Here is an 18,010-nt window from a genome sequence, read left to right as displayed (position 1 = left end):
TCACAGTGTTTTAGGGTGACATTACATAACACACAGACTTGCATACTAGTTATGTTTTAGCATTTGTCAAAAGAAGGCAACCTTTAGTGCCAGGGGATAGTAAACATTGCTTATGCTCACCCATGCACACACACATACATGTGTATGTATGCTTCGTGAATAACTTGAATATTTCTTGGCTCTTCCCACTTTTATTTTTTCAATTTTTTTTTGTTTTTTTGTTTTTGAGACAGGTTTTCACTGTGTAGCCCTGGTTGTCCTGGAACTCCCTTTGTAGACCAGGCTGGTCTTGAACTCAGAGATCCTCATGTCTGCCTCCCAAGTGCTGGGATTAAAGGCATTCACCACCACCACCTGGCTTGGAAACTCTTAATATTCTAAAGATATTTCCTTTTAAAAAAAAATTCTTTTAGATTTATTAGCTATCTTCCAACTTTATTTATTGGCTATCTTCCCACTGTCCTTATCCCTCCTTTATTGCCGTTCTTTTTGTTTTTCATGCTTTCCCTGCTAATCCATGTTTGGGTGTTAGAAGTATCTGTTGAAAAAGACATTAGCAAAGATTAAGCCATTTCCTTTCTTGAGATTGGTATTATAACTGAGGACTCTGGAAGGCCTTTCAGACTTTAAATCAAGTGAAGCCAGTAAGATGGAACTCCAGAGAACTTGGTTCCCAGAGGAGGACCCTTACCAGCTTCTGTTCACGGTATATAGTTCCTGCCTGCTGTTTACTCTGTACTTTACTCTCAGCTGAAGCTGAGAGACCTTTGTGCCTGGGTTTCTGCCCATAGGCTCTTGGATATCTGCCTGGTACTAATTGAAAGGTAAGCAATAATCATTGAGGAGGAGAGGGTCTGCTGGCCCTTGGATCACAGTCTAATTAGGACAGACAGATTAGGTAAGAAAAACAGAGAACTGCTGTATTAGGCAAAATTTTCTAAAGGAACAGAACTAATAGCATGTGTGTGCAGACACATATATATGCACGTATGTGTATATGTTATAAAGGGGATTTATTGGATTGGATAGAGGCTGGGTAGTCCACCAATAGCCGTCTGCACACTGAAGAGGCAGAGAATGAAGTTCCCAAGGACGCCTGAGTTGTCTCAATACAACACTGAAGTTTGGAAGTTTCCTGGAAAGTTGCAGTATTCAATGAACCAGTATTGAAGAGCTGAAGAATCAGTCCGATGTCAGTGGGCATCAGCAGCAGTGGGTGGTATCACTTGGAGCAGAAAGAGACTCGCTGGCTGGAGGGCTGCCTTCTCTATACTTACCTTCATCATCTGGGCAGTTTGCCCTTTTGAGGGTCCCACCATATTTAGGGTGGATCTTTTCCTCTCTGGTCACTGTCCCATTGGCCAGTCCTCTCTGGAAACATTTCTGTAAACATACAGATGTATTTCCCCAGTCCAAGGTGTCTCTGAATCCGATCATGTTGACACCTCAGACCAACTATCACAACTACTTTGGAAAACAGTTTGTCTCCTATAATTGAACATATACTGCCCTCTAACTCAGTTGCTACAGTGCTAAGGATCAATTCAAGAGAAACTCATGTATGCATGCCAGTGCACCTGTAAAGGGTATCATAGCAGTCCTGCTCACAAGCATAGTCAATGTGTCTCTGAGCAAGGAAGGGGATGAATAAACTTGATATTCATACAATGGAACATATGATATATGATCTTATTTCTATTACCTTGCAATCCATCAGTGTGCTATTTAGTGAGTATTTAATAATAAAGCCACAATCACCGAGAGACATTGAAAATAATCCTAAGGCTGGAGAGATGGCTCAGAGGATAGGAGCACTGGCTGTTCTTCCAGAGGTCCTGAGTTCAATTCCCAGCAACCACATGGTGGCTTACAACCATCTGTAATAAAATCTGGTGCCCTCTTCTGGCCTGCAGGGATACATGCAGGCAGAATACTGTATATGTAATAAATAAATCTTAAAAAAAGAAAAAGAAAATACTTCTATCCTTAAAAGTTAACTTCTGCTGGGCTACCAAGTGAGTCCCAGGAAAGGCGCAAAGCTACACAGAGAAACCCTGTCTCGAAAAACCAAAAAAAAAAAGTTAACTTCTGACCAGACAGTGGTGGTGCACACCTTTAGTCCCAGCACTTGGGAGGCAGAGGCAGCTTGATCTTTGAGTTCAAGGCCAGCCTGGTCTACAGAGTGAGTTCCAGGACAGCCAGGGCTACACAGATAAAACCTGTCTTGAGAAACAAACAAAAAAAGTTACCTTCTGGCTGGGCAGTTGTGGCGCAAGCCTTTAATTCCAGCACTCGGAAGGCAGAGCCAGGCGGATCTCTGGGAGTTCAAGGCCAGCCTGGTCTACAGAGTGAGATCCAGAACAGTCACTAAAACTACATAGAGAAACCCTGTTTAAAAAAAAAAAAGATAAAAAGTTACCTTCTGGTTTTGGCTTTCAGTCACTTCTTTTGTTTCTAGTCTCAGAAATGCCTGGTCTGCCTTCTATCACTATGGTTGGAAGATGGAGTTGATTTATAACTAGATGTCCTGTAAAAGTTTTATCTTTATATTTGGGGACCACTGGATTTTTGGTATGTTGTTTTTGAACACGATAAGGGCATTAGGATTATTTAAAGTCTAAAGATCCCCTAGTGACCCCAGGATCTTTACTGTGGGTTTGCAACTGGTCTAACTGGTTAGGTGTTTTTGGCTTAATTACATGTTCAGGATATCTTTAAAACTCTCCTGAGAACTTCTCATTTGAACTTTCCCAAAGCCAGGATCCAACCACAGCAAAAATCCTTGATGACGTGTGCTGCATGCCTGTAATCCTAGCACTTGGTGGGTAGAGGCAGGAATATCAGGAGTTCAGGGTTATCCTCAACTCAAGTAAATTCCAGTCCTGCCTGGGCTGCATGAGACCCTGTCTCAAAGAACCAAAAACCAAACCAAGGTGGGTGGTGATGGCAAATGCCTTTGATCCCAGTACTTAGGAGGCAGAGGCAGGTGGATCTCTCTGAGTTCAGGGCCAGCCTGGTCTACAGAGCTAGTTCCAGGACAGCCAGGGTAATACAGAGAAACCTTGTCTTAAAAAACAAAGCAAAACAAAACAAAAACATCTTCCAATCAATAAATGGGCAAATCAAAATAAATGTTTTATATATTTTTTAAATGTTCAATATCCTTAGCTATCATAAATTTTAAAAATAAAGGAAAAACAAACTAAGCAGTTCATGATGTCACATGCCTTTAATGCCAGCACTCAGGAGGTAGAGGCAGGCAGAAGTTCAAGACCAGCCTGGTCTACATAGTGAGACCCTGTTTTACCACCATCACTACCACCACCACCACCAAAAAAAAAAAAAAAAAAAAAAAGAGGCCATCAGATCCTCTGGAACCAGAGTTACAGACAGTTGTGAGCTGTCATGAGTAAGTGCTGAGAATAGAACCCAAGTCCTCTGGAAAAGTGGTCAGTACTTATTAACCACTGAACCATTGTTCCAGCCCAGGCCACCTTTGGATTAGCTATATAGCTGAGGATGCCCTTTGCCTCTCTGGTGCTGAGGTTACAGGTATGCACACCACGCCTGACTTTCCATGTTTGGATCTTCATGTTTCCCTTTGAAATTTCAGTTTCAGTTCCTATATCAGAGTCTTTGATTCTTTCTGAATTGATTTGTATACAGAATGAGAGAGGGATCTAGTTTCATTCTCCTATGTATGCATATCTGTTTTTCCAGCACTATTTTTTTGAGGATGCTATCTTTTATGCAATGTGTATTTTTTTTAAACATACATTTCTTTGGACTGCAAGCTTCCAAATAATGACATTGAGACTTCTTAAGTATGAAAGCTTGGCCTTAGCTTAGGCTTGTTCCCAACTAACTCTTCAAACTTAAATTAACCTGTTTATATTAATTTATGTTCTGCCTGGCTTGTTACCTCTCCTCAGTACCATCCGTATCTGACTGGGAAATCTCCCACACCTCAGATTCTTTCCCAGAGTTCCTATCTCTCCCCAAAAGTCCCGCCTATCCTTTCCTGCCTAGCTATTGACTGTTCAGCTCTTTATTAAACCAATCAAAAGGTACCTTAGGCAGATGAGGTTGAACAGACACATCTTCACACAGTGTATAAAAAGTTTATCCCAACATATTTTTGACAGTCTATCAAAAATTAGGTAGCTGTATCAGGCATGGTAGCTCAAGCCTTTAATCCCAGCATTCAGCAAGCAGAGACAGGTGGATCTTTGTGAGTTTGAATACAGCCTGATCTACATAGCAAGTTTCAGGACAGCCAGGTCTACAGAGTGAGCACTTGTCTCAAAATCAAAATAAGTAAATAATCAGTGGCTTTAGCTGCCTGGGTTTATTTCTGGGTCCTCAGTTCTATGAAAGCCATGTTTCTACCTGGCTTAGAAGAGAAATCGTGAAGGACTACTGCTTGGCGGCTGCCTTGAGATGACTGAGGCGAAGCAGACACACGTGGAGAAAGACGAAACCAGGCAGTGCCCGGATAAATGCTCTAGCTCACCCTGACTTCAGCTAATTTAAGTTGCCCCCCCCCCTTTCCCTATGACTGAAAACAAACTGACAGGGAAGTATTGATTGAAAACCCAGAACTCGGTGTTCTTCAAAGTGTGGAGAATAGAATCGCCCCAGAGTAATTGTTTAAAATATTGCTGCTGAGGTTGGGGAGATGGCTCAATAGTTAAGAACAATGGCTGTTCTTCCAGAGAACCAAGACTCCATTCCCAGCACCCGGATGATGGTTTCCAACCGAATAACTCCAGTTCCAGGGGATCTGGTACCCTCTGTGATCTTCGCAGGCACCAGACACACATGTACACAGAGATGCAGGCAAAACACCCTCACACACAAATAATTTTTAAAAATTACTACCTTGGTCCCTGTATTAATTGATACAGGTTTTCTTTAGAAATATATGTTGCTTTTGTTGTTGGTTTGGAGGCTGGTCTCACTACGTAGTCTTGGAACTTGATATGTAGACCAAGCTGGCCTGGAACTCATAGAGATCTACCTACTTTTGCCTCCCAAGTGTTGGGATTAATGGCATGCCCCATGATGCCCAGCTTTAGAAACATATGTTGCTAGAGTTTTCCTGCTTTGCCCACAGTCAGGACAAATCTCTGTCACCCACCAGTCCCACAGCCGCTCAGACCCAACCAAGTAAACACAGAGACTTATATTGCTTACAAACTGTATGGCTGTGGCAGGCTTCTTGCTAACTGTTCTTATAGCTTAAATTAATCCATTTCCATAAATCTATACCTTGCCACATGGCTGGTGGCTTACCGGCGACTTCACATGCTGCTGGTCATGGCGGCAGCTGGCAGTGTCTCTCTGCCTCAGCCTTCCGCTTCCCAGAATTCTCCTCTCTCCTTGTCCCACCTACTTCCTGCCTGGCCACTGGCCAATCAGTGTTTTATTTATTGACCAATCAGAGCAATTTGACATACAGACCATCCCACAGCAACATAAGTGGCTTAATTTTTTTATTACATTAATAAATGTTTGTGTGTATGTGTGCCACAGTGCACATGTAGAAGTCAGAGGACAACTTACCAGAGTGGGTCCTCTATGCTACATGGATTCCAGAGATTGAATTTACAGGTCTGCAGGGTTGGTGACAAACACCTTTAACCAATGAGTGAACCCCTCACTGTCTCTAGATATGGACATTTTTAAAGTCTCTCCATGACATGGAAGCACATTAAAAACTGAGAATCAAGCCCCGATGGCTCAGTGGTCAAGAACATTAACTGCTCTTGCAGAGGACCCAAGTTTGGTTTCCAGCACTCTGTGGCAGCTCACAAATGTCTGCAACTCTGGTTCTAGGCAATCCTCCTTCCCCTTCTGGCACGGGCACTGTACTTAAGTCTTGCATGTACACACACACACACACACACACACACACACACACACACACACACACACACACACACAACCCACCTGGTTCTGAGACAAGGGCGTCACTGATAGGATTTATGTCTTACTGGAAGACTGACTAAATGACCCCTGAAGTCTCTTGAAAGCTGACAGAGCTCAAGCGCCTTTCATTGGCATCGGTCTGTTTGTCTTTCCTGCTTCTGCCCTTCCTTTTTCTCCATAGGTTTTTTCAGATGAATCTCATTTGATGTCATTCCACAGCTTCACAAGGTCTGCAGCTTACTTGGGGTTTCTGTGGATAAAGCCGGGACGGGGGGCTCAGTCTGATTCTGTCTCTCTCTCTCTCTCTCTCTCTCTCTCTCTCTCTCTCTCTCTCTCTCTCTCTCTCTCTCTCTCTTCTGGTTTTTCTAGACAGGGTTTCTCTGTGTAGTTTTGGTGCCTGTCCTGGATCTCGCTCTGTAGACCAGGCTGGCCTCGAACTCACAGAGATCCGCCTGGCTCTGCCTCCCGAGTGCTGGGATTAAAGGCGTGTGCCACCGCCACTTGGCTGCATTCTCTTTTTGAAGCAGGACTATGCCTGCCGTTGAGTACTCTGCTTTTAATCTAGTTGTTTGTGGGATGCTAGTGCTTCATAGAAGAGAATGGGTTTTCAAAGTGTGCCAACTTGGAGCTAGCAAGATGGTACTATGAGGTCTGATAATGAGTTCAGTCCCCAGGACCCATGTGATGAAAGGGAACTGACTCCCCAGATTGTCCTGTGACCTCCACTGTGCCCACATATATACATACAAATGTTAAAAAATTAAATTAGAAAAATTTACTGGGAGCAGGGGGTGGTGGCCCATTCCTTTAATCCCAGCATTCAGGAGGCAGAGGCAGGTGGATCACTGTGAGTTTGAGGCCAGCCTGGTCTACAAAGCGAGTTCCAGGACAGCCAGAGCCATTACACAGTGAAACCCTGTCTCAAAAAACTAAAACATAAATAAGTAAATAAATAAATAAATGAAAAATTTTTTTTTAACTGGGGCTAGAGAGATGACTCAGCATTTAAGAGCACTTATTACTTTTGCAGAGAACCCGGGTTTAATTTCCAGCCCCCACATGGTGGCTTACAATCATCTGTTACTCCAGTTCCAAGGGTTTCAACCCCCTCCTGACCTCTGAGGGCACCAGGCACATACATAGTACATACATAAACGCAGACAGAACTTTCCTACACATAAAGTAAATCTAAATTTTCTGTTTTAATTTACCAGTTCCATGGGGCAAGTGAGCACCTGTAGTTTATTATTAGACATGTTAAAGGCCAGAAGCTACCAATTTAATATACATCCTGTTATGGTTTGGATAGGAAATGTCACCCACCAAAAGGCACATATGGTAATGGTTTGGTCCCCAGCTGATGGCATTATTGAGAGTGAGTTCCAGCTTCATCAATATTCTATTGATGAATACGTAGCTAAATAGACTATGATTTGGGCTTGGTTGGAGGAAGCCAGGCAACCATAGACTGAAATCTCTGAAACTGTGAGCCAAAATAAATCCTATTTTAAGAAGCCACGGGGATAGGAACCAAGGAGTCATTAATGCAGTATAGTCTATATTATAATTGCACAGTTCATTCATACAACCCAGCTATATACATGGTGCTAAGAATAATATGATGACATAGGCAGAGATCCTAGAAGAGTCCAGACAGATAAATGCTCAGTTGCAGTCCAGCAGGTTGGCACTGGGAGCTTTGGGAAGAGAAAGGAGGGGCCCTAAGGCAAACCAGGCAATTATGAAGGCAAGACTGGAAGTAAACCTGGTGCATTATAAAGGAATCCATGCATATGCACATGTACACACACTGACTACAATCATTTGAACACTGTGGGTCCCAACCATGCATTTACAGTTCTCACTTAATTTGGATTTCTATTTTAACCACTATTGATGGTTATTGTTTTTACTTCAAATAACCTATTTAAATATTTTTTGTCTGTTTTGTTGTTGTTGTTGTTTTGAGACAGTCTCTTCTGTGTAGCCCTGTCTATTCTGGAACTCACTTTGTAGACCAGGCTGGCCTCAGACTCACAGCGGTCCCCTTGCCTCTGCCTCCAAAGTGCTGGGATTAAAGGTATGTGCCACCATGCCTATTTTTAATTTTTATTATTTATTGACTTACTTATGAGACAGGGTCTTATGTAACCCATGTTAGTTTTGAGCTAATTAAGTAGCTAAGGAGGACCTTGCATTTATGATCTCCTGCCTCAGCCTTCTGGGTACTTGCAAGTACAAACAAGGCCAGCCATATTCAGCTTTGTGTTATGTTTATTGATTTGCATCATAACAACATATATTTTATATGAACACACATTTGGCAGGTAAAGATGTTTGCTGCTAAGCCAGATGACGTGAGTTCAGTTCTGGAACCCACATGATGGAAGGAGAGAATTGACTCCCAGTCACCCTGTGACCTTTAACCCTAGCACTTGGGAGGCAGAGGCAAGTGGATCTCTAAGAATTGAGGTCAGCCTGTTCTACATAGCAAGTTCTGAGACAGCCAGGGTTACTTGGTGAGGAAACCCCCACCCCCCAAAAAAAACCAAAAAACAGAAAGACAGGCATTAAACAAATGAGTTGTTTATGGGCGAAGAGGGGATGAGACTGGGGAGTAATAAAAGGATGAATAGGCTGGATGGTGGTGGCACATGCCTTTAAATCCCAGCACTTGGGAGGCAGAGCCAGGCGGATCTCTGTGAGTTCGAGGCCAACCTGGGCTACAGAGTGAGTTCCAGCAAAGGCTCCAAAGCTACACAGAGAAACCCTGTCTCCAAAAAAAAAAAAAAATAAATAAAAAGGATGAATACATACAAGGAAAGGCTTGGATTGGTCAGTCACTATTGTACTGGGGACTGAGGAATGTTATGTACTCAGTTCTGCACTTGAGAGGGTAAGTGAGGGCTGAAAGAATAAACAATTGCAAGCAATGTACAAGGTGCTGTGCATTACTTCCTGGCTGGGCGGCCTCCCAGGAGGCCTTTCTTCTAATTCAAGGCCTGGCTGTTCAGATGAAGAAATGTAACCTAGAGTAATACAGGTAGGCAGGGACTCCCACAGCTTTCACAACGTCACTGTCCCTGCAACCCCCGCCCCACTGTCCCCCCTTTTCTGTCTCATTCAGTCACCTCTGCACTGATGCATCAGACTAGGCAATACCGAGTTTTTCTCTAGAGCTGGACTGGGGGAACCGGGACTGTTAACTATTTATTAGAGGGCAAGGAAGACCCCAAAGTCACACTCATTCCCAGCTGTGCTCTTCACAGCCCCATGGCTGGCCTCATGGCTCATTCTTGCTTAGGGCTTCTCCACTGCATCCTTAGGAAGCACCTTGGTTCCTTCTGGTGTCTTTGTTTGTTTGTTTGTTTGTTTGTTTTTGTTTTTGTTTTTTGAGACAGGGTTTCTCTGTGTAGCTTTGTGCCTTTCCTGGAACTCACTTGGTAGTCCAGGCTGGCCTCGAACTCACAGAGATCTGCCTGGCTCTGCCTCCCGAGTGCTGGGATTAAAGGCGTGCGCCACCACCATCCGGTCCTCCTTCTGGTGTCTTATACTGATTTTCTTTTCCCATTTGCCCTTTTAGTTTGATATTGCCTTCTATCTTCTAGTAATTAAATGTTTCTGGTTTATCAATAACTTTTTGTCTTAAAAAATTGTTTTGGCTGGGCAGTAGTGGCACATGACTTTATACCCAGCATTTGGGAGGCAGAGGCAGGCAGATCTCTGAGTTCTAGGCCAGTGTGGTCTACAGATCGAGTTCCAGGATAGCCAGGGCTACACAGAGAAATCCTGTCTCAAAAACAAAACAAAACAAAACAAAAAAAAGCTTTTCGTTGGCACACTTTTCTTTCCTACCCACAAGTTTTCAAATAATTGACACGGAGACTTAATATTATTTACAAATGCTCAACCAATAGCTCAGATTTATTACTAACTCTTAAATTTTAAATTAATCCATATTTCTTATCTAAACTTTGCCACATAGCTTTGTATCTTTTATCTTTTCCCAAGTGTTTTCCTAGTCTGGCTCTCCCGCCCAATCTCTTCCTGCCCAGCTATTGGCCAGTCAGCTTCTTTATGAAACTAATTACAGTGACATATATTCACACAGTGTAAAGGAGCATTCCACAACTTTTGCTATTTTAATGGAGACAGTAAGTGTACATGTTGCCATCTAGATCCAGGGACCTTTAAACTAGGCTTTTGTATACTTGGTTTATTCTCTTTGCTTTTCAGAAAAGGTCTCACCCAGTGGTTAAGGCTGGCCTCCCCAGGTCCCCCAGTGCTGCTGTTATAGATTGCAGACAGAGGCTACCACACCTGGGTGAACTGGGTCCTGAGGGAAGAGTGCATTTGTCAGGGAGTATGTATTATAGAGTGGGATTTTTGGTTAGAGGGGAAAAATCACAAGTGTCAGGAAATAGAGGCCAAGGGGGCAGCCTGCTCAAAGGCACAGAACAACAGTAGACCCTAAAGTATGGCAGAAGTCAGGCTGAGAATTGTGTGATGTTCTTCCCTCATCTCAGTGTTCACTCAGCCTGTCAGAACCATCAGATACAGAGACATCCATTGCTTCAGCTCTTAGAACCAGATATGAACATCTTCTGGAGCATGTGACTTGCTGTGGACATCGCTCTGTATGCCATGAATGTGTTGCTCTGATTGGTTAATAAATAAGTGCTGATTGACCAGTAGCCAGGCAGGAAGTATAGGCAGGACAAGCAGAGAAAAGAATTGTGGGAAGAGGAAGGCTGAGTCAGGAGTCGCCAACCTGTCACAGAGGAAGCAAGATATAAAGATACTGGTAAGCCATGAGCCACGTGGCAAGGTATAGATTTATAAAATGGGTTCATTTACGATGTAAGATCTAGCTAGCAAGAAGCCTGAGCCATTAGGCCATACAGTTTTAATTAATATAAGCATCTGTGTGTTTATTTGGGTCTGAGTGGCTATGGGCCTGGAGAAAACTCCAGCTACAGTGACTTGTCTCTTTTAGATGTCTGTTGTGCTAGATATTGCCAGTACTTACTGCAGCTGTGGCAGGACCCAGTCGGCCTGAAGGCACGGCAGCAGAGGACCCAGACCAATGGTGTAATAACAGCACAGTTGCTGGGAATGCTCTTCCAAACCCTCTGTTTTGAAAAGACAGGGCGGGTCCCAGCCCTATGCAGCCAAGGCAAGGAGCCTCATGAGAGGAGGAAGATGCTTCTTGGGACACTGAATCACACTGAAGTTCAGTGGTAGCCAGTCCGGGAACCTATGGGAGAGCAGGGCCAGAGTTCTATGAGAGAGTCTTGGGTAGGAGAGATTTATGGTAATTGGACAAACTCAGTGTATCTCTAGACAGCATTGTTTGAATGTCCCTTAAGGACCACTAGCCCCCTCCTTCCTCCTTCTCCTTTCCTGCCTCCCTCCTTTTCTTCCCTCCTTCCATTCTCCCTTTTAAAAATTTTGCCTTGAGCCGGGCAGTGGTGGCACACACCTTTAATCCCAGCACTCAGGAGGCAGAGGCAGGTGGATCTGGGTGACTTCAAGGCCAGCCTGGTCTACAGAGCGAGATCCAGGACAGGCACCAGAACTACACAGAGAAACCCAGTCTCGAAGAAGAAAAAAAAAGTTTGCCTTGAATGTAAAATGAAAGGACATGCTTCTTTAAATTTAAACTTAATTTATACCTTTATACATCATAGGTCAAGCTTTAAATTGAAGGAGTTTTCTTCTCCCAATAGTTGGAACTTGTGAGGGTTTTAGCTGCTTGAGAAAGCTATCAAAGATATGAGAATCCAAATAGTAGATGTGACCATTGGGCATACTTAGGTAACCAAGATTGCCTTTGAAATCCCACTCACCAGTTTCAAAAGAAAAGGTTTTACTGAAGTTCATCTTTCCCAATGTCTGTTTTTCTTAAAAACTTATCAAAGAGGGATGGTGATTTGGCTCACTGGGTAACAGTGTTTGAAACCGACTCTACAAGGTTGTCCACATGCATATGGCAGGTACCCATGACACGCACAAAGTAAACAAGTGTATGTAAAAAGACAAACAAAAAACAAAACATCTCAGAAACTGAGTTTTTATATCTTTAACAAGAGAATTTATTTTTAAAATTTCTCTTACTGGTATGTTGTTGCTTTTCTATTGCTGTGATAAAATACCATGGCCAACGTGTCATAAAACTAAGAGCTTCTTTGGCCTACAGAGGGTTCGAGTCTATGATGGCAGAGCAAAGGAATGGCTAACAGCAGCTAGAGAAGCTGGTGAAAGTGCACATCTGGATCCACAGGCAGAGTGCGCTAACTGGGAATGATGAGAGCCTTTTGAAACCTCAAAGCCTGCCCCAGTGATACACCTCCTCCAGCAGAGCCACGCATCCCTAACCCAACTGGGGACCAAGTATTCAAATATATGAGCTGATGGGGGCCATTCTCACTCAAACTACCACGAATGTATTGCATTCTTTCTGTCTGTCTGTCCCTCTCTCCCAGCCCCTCTTCCCTCTTTCAGCTGAGGGCTAGGATTATAGGTACAATCCCCCATGCCAGGCTCCATCTGTAAAGAAGATTTCCCCAGATGAATTCTTCATATAACATTGATTTACATAAACCTTCCATGAATATATTCTCTGTGGAATACAATGTAAATGTGTAATAATATTCCATTAGGGCTTATCAAGAATAAGGCATGAGCTTTTTTGCATATCTGAATTTCAAAAACTGGTTTGCCACCCACAAGATATCTCTCACTCCATCTTGGTTAGATGAGTTGGTGGAAAGGCATGTGAGCTGGCTCAACACAATGATGTGTCCAGAACGCAGTGAAAACCATGGCGCTTCAAGATCAAAGTGTTTCTCTAAGCCATTGCTGTGAGTCATTTGTATACACTTTTGTGTTATTAAATGATATATGCCAGGCAGGGTTCTAAGGAATTTAAACATTAGCTCATTTAGTTCTAATGGCAAAATGGTTCATGTTTACAGTTGAGGAAACCAAGTATCAAATGGTTAAAAGACTGACCTCACAATCTCAATTAAGTTACAGGAAAGAACAAACATAACTTTTGTTTACTTGTTCGAGACAGGGTCTCTCTGGGTAATCCTGGCTGTCCTGGAACTCTCGGTGTAGACTAAGCCAACCTACTCTGCCTCCCGAGTGCTGGGATTAAAGACTTGTGCCTCAGATGTGACATTTTATGTAAACTGGGGATGGTGGCTCACCCGTAATTCAACCACTTGGGAGGCTGAGGCTGAGGCGAGTTCTAGTTCGGCGCGAGACCCTTCCTCAAACATGACGATAAAAACCACCGCCATTTCCTGTATGTGCAAAGACAGCACAGCATAAAAATAGGAAAACCGATTAAGGTGAGGTATGGTGGTTAACTTCCCGTGATCATGGCTAGGACCTTTTTAATAACAGTTGAAAAGTCTTGTCTGTGGCAGACACAGACACAGGAGGATTGAGTTTTGAAGAACCAGGTTTGGTTCACAGTTGGGCCTTCCCACGGGGGGTTTTAAGTCACTGGTTATCTCTGCTCCTCGATTACTCATCTGAGCAATGGGGTTTAGCAGTCTGCCTTGCCACTCTCCCCTTTCCTTCCTTGACAAAAGTCTCATTGTGTTCTTCAGCCCGGCCTTAAACTTCCTGTGTAGCCCAAGCTGTTCTTGAACTTGTGATCCTCTTCTCTCAACCTCGTGAGCATCATTGGGAGTACAGGTGTGGATCGCCATGTCCAGTTAAGCTAGTGTTTTGTAAGAAACATTTTTATTGTCTGTCTGTGGGTTAGCTGGTGGTTCTGCTAGCACATTTGGTCTTGCTAAGACTCACCCATGTGTCTGGGGTTCTGCTTGGCTGGTTTGTCTGTGTAAGAGCCTGAGCAGGTATAACTGGGCTCTGGCTCTGCTGAACTCTCTCACTCTCTGGCAGACTAGATTGGGCTTGTTCTTTTTTTTTCCCTTTTTTTTCCCCGAGACAGGGTTTCTCTGTGTAGCTTTGCGCCTTTTCCTGGATCTTGCTCCGTGGACCAGGCTGGCCTCGAACTCACAAAGATCCACCTGCCTCTGCCTCCCGAGTGCTGGGATTAAAGGCATGCGCCGCCACCACCGCCCAGCTGGGCTTGTTCTTACGGCAGCAGCAGGGTACTCTTATCACTTGGGAGGCATAGGCAGGGGGATCAGGAGTTTAGGACCAGCCTGGACTATATAACATAGCCTGTCACTGTGTAGTTCAGGATGATTTTGGACTCCCGGGCCTCTTGGCTGCACCTCCCAGGTGCTGGGATTGCAGCCACCACTCCCAGCTTTATTGGGGTCATTTTCAGGGTCACTGTAGCACAGAAGTCAAACTCCAGACTCAGAAGGGTGGTAGGAGGCCCCAGACATCTGAGTCCAAAGATCCAACAGTGCCTTGTGAGTGGTAAGCACCCCGCGGATGACAGTGCTGCTGCATGTGTGTCCTACTTCACATGTGGGGCTGGACATTCCAGTATTAGTGTTTGTGCCCCTCTAACAGAATGCCTGAGGCTGAGCTGTTTACAAAGAAGGAAAAGTTTATTCTTACAGTTTGGGAATGTGGGAAGTCTAGATCAAGGCATCTCTTGATCTGGCATTCAGGAGGGATTTGTTTTGTTCCATAGGGCGGCATTTGTTGCCGCCTCCTCAAATGGCGGAGGAGGCAAATGCTGTTTCCACATGGAAGAAGAGTGCCAGGGCAAAGGTGGCAGCTTTCTTTCTTCTGTGTGCCAGGGAGGCGCTCTATCAGAGTGAGACCACAGCCCTGGTACCTCTTTGTTTATTAGCTCATTTCCTTCTTTGTTTCCTAGTATTTCCTTTATAAGGTTATTAGTGTAGATGGGCCTGGACAGAGTGCACACTGCCTTTGGTCCCCAGTGCCCACGTTAGGTGGCTCACAACCTCCTGGAACTCTACCTCCAAGGGATCTTGCAACCTCTTTTGGCCTCTACAGGGACCCACACAGAAATAAATAAAAAGCATAAAAACAAATCTTTTAAAATATAAATAGGCAGCCGGGCGGTGGTGGTGGTGGCGGCGGCGGCGGCGGCGGCGGCGGCGGCGGCGGCGGCGCACGCCTTTAATCCCAGCACTTGGGAGGCAGAGCCAGGCGGATCTCTGTGAGTTTGAGGCCTGCCTGGTCTACAGAGTGAGTTCCAGGACATCCAGGGCTACACAGAGAAACCCTGTCTTGAAAAAATATAAATATGCATGAGGACAGAGTCCTCATAACCTAGCACTTACCTGAAAAGCCCTACCTTCTAATATCTTGTTAATTAGGTTTCAACATACCAATTTTGGAGTAGCACACCTTAAAACCACGATCACAAGGATGACCCAAGTTGAGGCATTGGCAGGAGAATGCCTCAACTCTAGATAAAGAGCTACAGGCAACTGAGGAATGTTTACAATAGGAGAAATAGTCTTCCCCAGGGAACAGCATACCAAATGGTTAGCCCTGAAAACATATATAAAACATACATACATAAAACATAACATTATGTAGATGGAGCAGGTTGTATTTATGTATTTAGGGATATACACACACACACACACACACACACACACACACACACACGTATGTAACAACAATTAAAGAAAAAAAATGGGCCATAAAATTGAAAGAGAGCAAGGGGGATATATGGGAGGGTTTGAAGGGAAGAAAGGAAAGAGGGAAATAATTATATATTATATTATATTATATAAACATACACACACACACACACACACACACACACACACACACACACATATATATATATATATATATATATATATATATATATATATATATATATATATATATAAACAACACACCCACAGCTGTTCCTTGCAGCAAGACCTGCTGCTGTTTCTCCCTCTCTGTGTTTTCCTTTTGTAGCCTCTGGAAAAGCTCACAGAAATGAAGGAGACAAGAGCAGTTAAGAACTCCCCCAACTCCCAGGACAAAGACAGATTTCAAAACCCTCTGGAATATGCACATCTGGCCTCCCTTGGGGATGCTCCTATCCCTGGACAGCTGTGCCTCTCCCCACCTCCAAGGGGGTTTAGGAAGGTACTACCTGACTCCTCAGTTGACTTCTAAGAAACACCGGACTTGGCTCAAGGTCACCAGTTAATTAAGGAAGGACCCTGTTCTGAGGGGCCACCAGGATCCACTGTGCAGGTCAACTCTCCCTGCAAGGAAGTGGCTGCAGAGCTATGCTGTTCCACAATGGTTCTACATCGTGGGCTTCCACAATGGTGTGCTATTGCCAGACCCCACAGCTCACTTCCTGATAACAAGGTAGAGCCCTGGAACCTGCTCCCCAGTGAGCTTCACATGAACCTGCTCTTCCATTCCAGGCTTCATGCTCCAGCTTGCGTGGAGCAATCCTGTTCCACACTGCCATCTGAACATTGGAAGGATTGCATCACAATCCTGTTTAAAAGAGATAACATTTATCAGATCCTTATCATTGGTAAAATGCTGTTGCAATCTACTTCCTTGAACTAGCTTGTTTAATGTCGTAAAATACTGTGATTATCTATGAATCCCTATTTCACAGTTAAGAAAAAAGAGGCAGAAGAGATTGGTGTGACTTCAGTCATGGTAGGCAGTAGAATTAGTAGTAGTCTGGTTCCTGAGCTTGAGCCTCTCAGACCCGAAGATCCCTCTCTGTAGGCTTCTATATTTCTAATAGCAACAATACTAATGATGGCTAACATGCATGGCTGGTGAGTGTCTGCATGCTAGACTATCCTGGCTCTGCCACATCCACTAATTTCTCACACGGGTTCTAGAGTGTTGAGAGGCGTTATCTTCATTTTACAATTAAGGAAACTACGGTTCAGCATATCACACAAGGAGGGATAACCAGGCAGTCTAACTCCAGAGTGCTGCATGCTGAATTCCTGGCTTTCTAGCCCAAGACACAGAATCCAGGACTCTGGATTTATACAGCATGATCTCTTAATTGAGTGAGTTTTGTTTGGTTTGGTTTGGGGGCGGGGGTTGAAGACAGGGTCCTGCTGTATATCTCAAGCTGAACTTGAGTTTTGGGGTTCCAAAGCTGCATCACCATGTCCTGCTTTCCAAGGCTGTTTACCAGGTCTGTTAATTTGCTTCGGGTTGCCTGTCTCACAGAAACAGACTCATTTAGTAGCTGGGGTCAGTGGAGACTGAAGCGCAGAATCTGAGAAAGTGAAGTGCAGCAGAAGGGGTTCCTCCTCACAGGCCACCCACCAGATCCTCCACAGGAGACTTAATCAGCCCAGAGCTTTCTATTTAGGACTCCAAATCTGCTCTTACCCCACCCCCATCCTTTTGTAAAGTAAATCCAATTTAGTATGTCCCCAGGGAGTTTACTGGTAGAAAGGCCATCATTACAGCAAACACAAAGGAATGCTTTGTAAATGGAGTCCCCGAGGCAGCAGGACAACAAACTTGGCCACTCTGGGCCTCGGGAATGACCAGTCTCCCAATCCATATTCTTGTTGGAGTTGCAGGCATGCAACACCACACTCAGCTAAATTACTCTGAAAATAAGAAGTAAAGATTAATAATTTAGTTTCTCCTTAAAAAGAAAAGAAACAGGGGCTGAGGAGATGGCTCAGTTAAGAGCATTGACTACTCTTCCAGAGGACCCAGGTTCAGTTCCCAGCACCCACATAGTGGCCCACAGCTGTCTGTAATGCCAGTTCCAGGACACCCTCACCCAGACATAAATGCAGGCAAAACACCAATGCACATAAAAATTATATATATATATATATATATATATATATATATATATATATATATATATAATGAAAAGAAAAACACCAGCACTCAGGAGCGAGGCAGAGACAGGTGTAACTCTGTGAGTTTGAGGCCAGCCTGATCCACATAGTGAGTTTAAAAAAGAAAAGACCGAGGCTTAGCCTGTGACAGGGGACAGGGACTTTAATAAGAGAAACTCACAGGCTCCTAAGTCTTCTAAGGTAGGCATGATTACCACCCCTATCAGAGTCAGAGGTAAAGACACTCAGAGTTCTGGGATAGCCCTACCCCACAGTGCCTCGCTTCCAGAGGCAGCCGTGGCAGTACTGCTTAA

The sequence above is a fragment of the Peromyscus maniculatus genome, chromosome 2 (genome assembly GCF_049852395.1).
Source record: "Peromyscus maniculatus bairdii isolate BWxNUB_F1_BW_parent chromosome 2, HU_Pman_BW_mat_3.1, whole genome shotgun sequence".
Taxonomy (NCBI): domain Eukaryota; kingdom Metazoa; phylum Chordata; class Mammalia; order Rodentia; family Cricetidae; genus Peromyscus; species Peromyscus maniculatus.
This window is presented reverse-complemented; position numbering follows the sequence as displayed.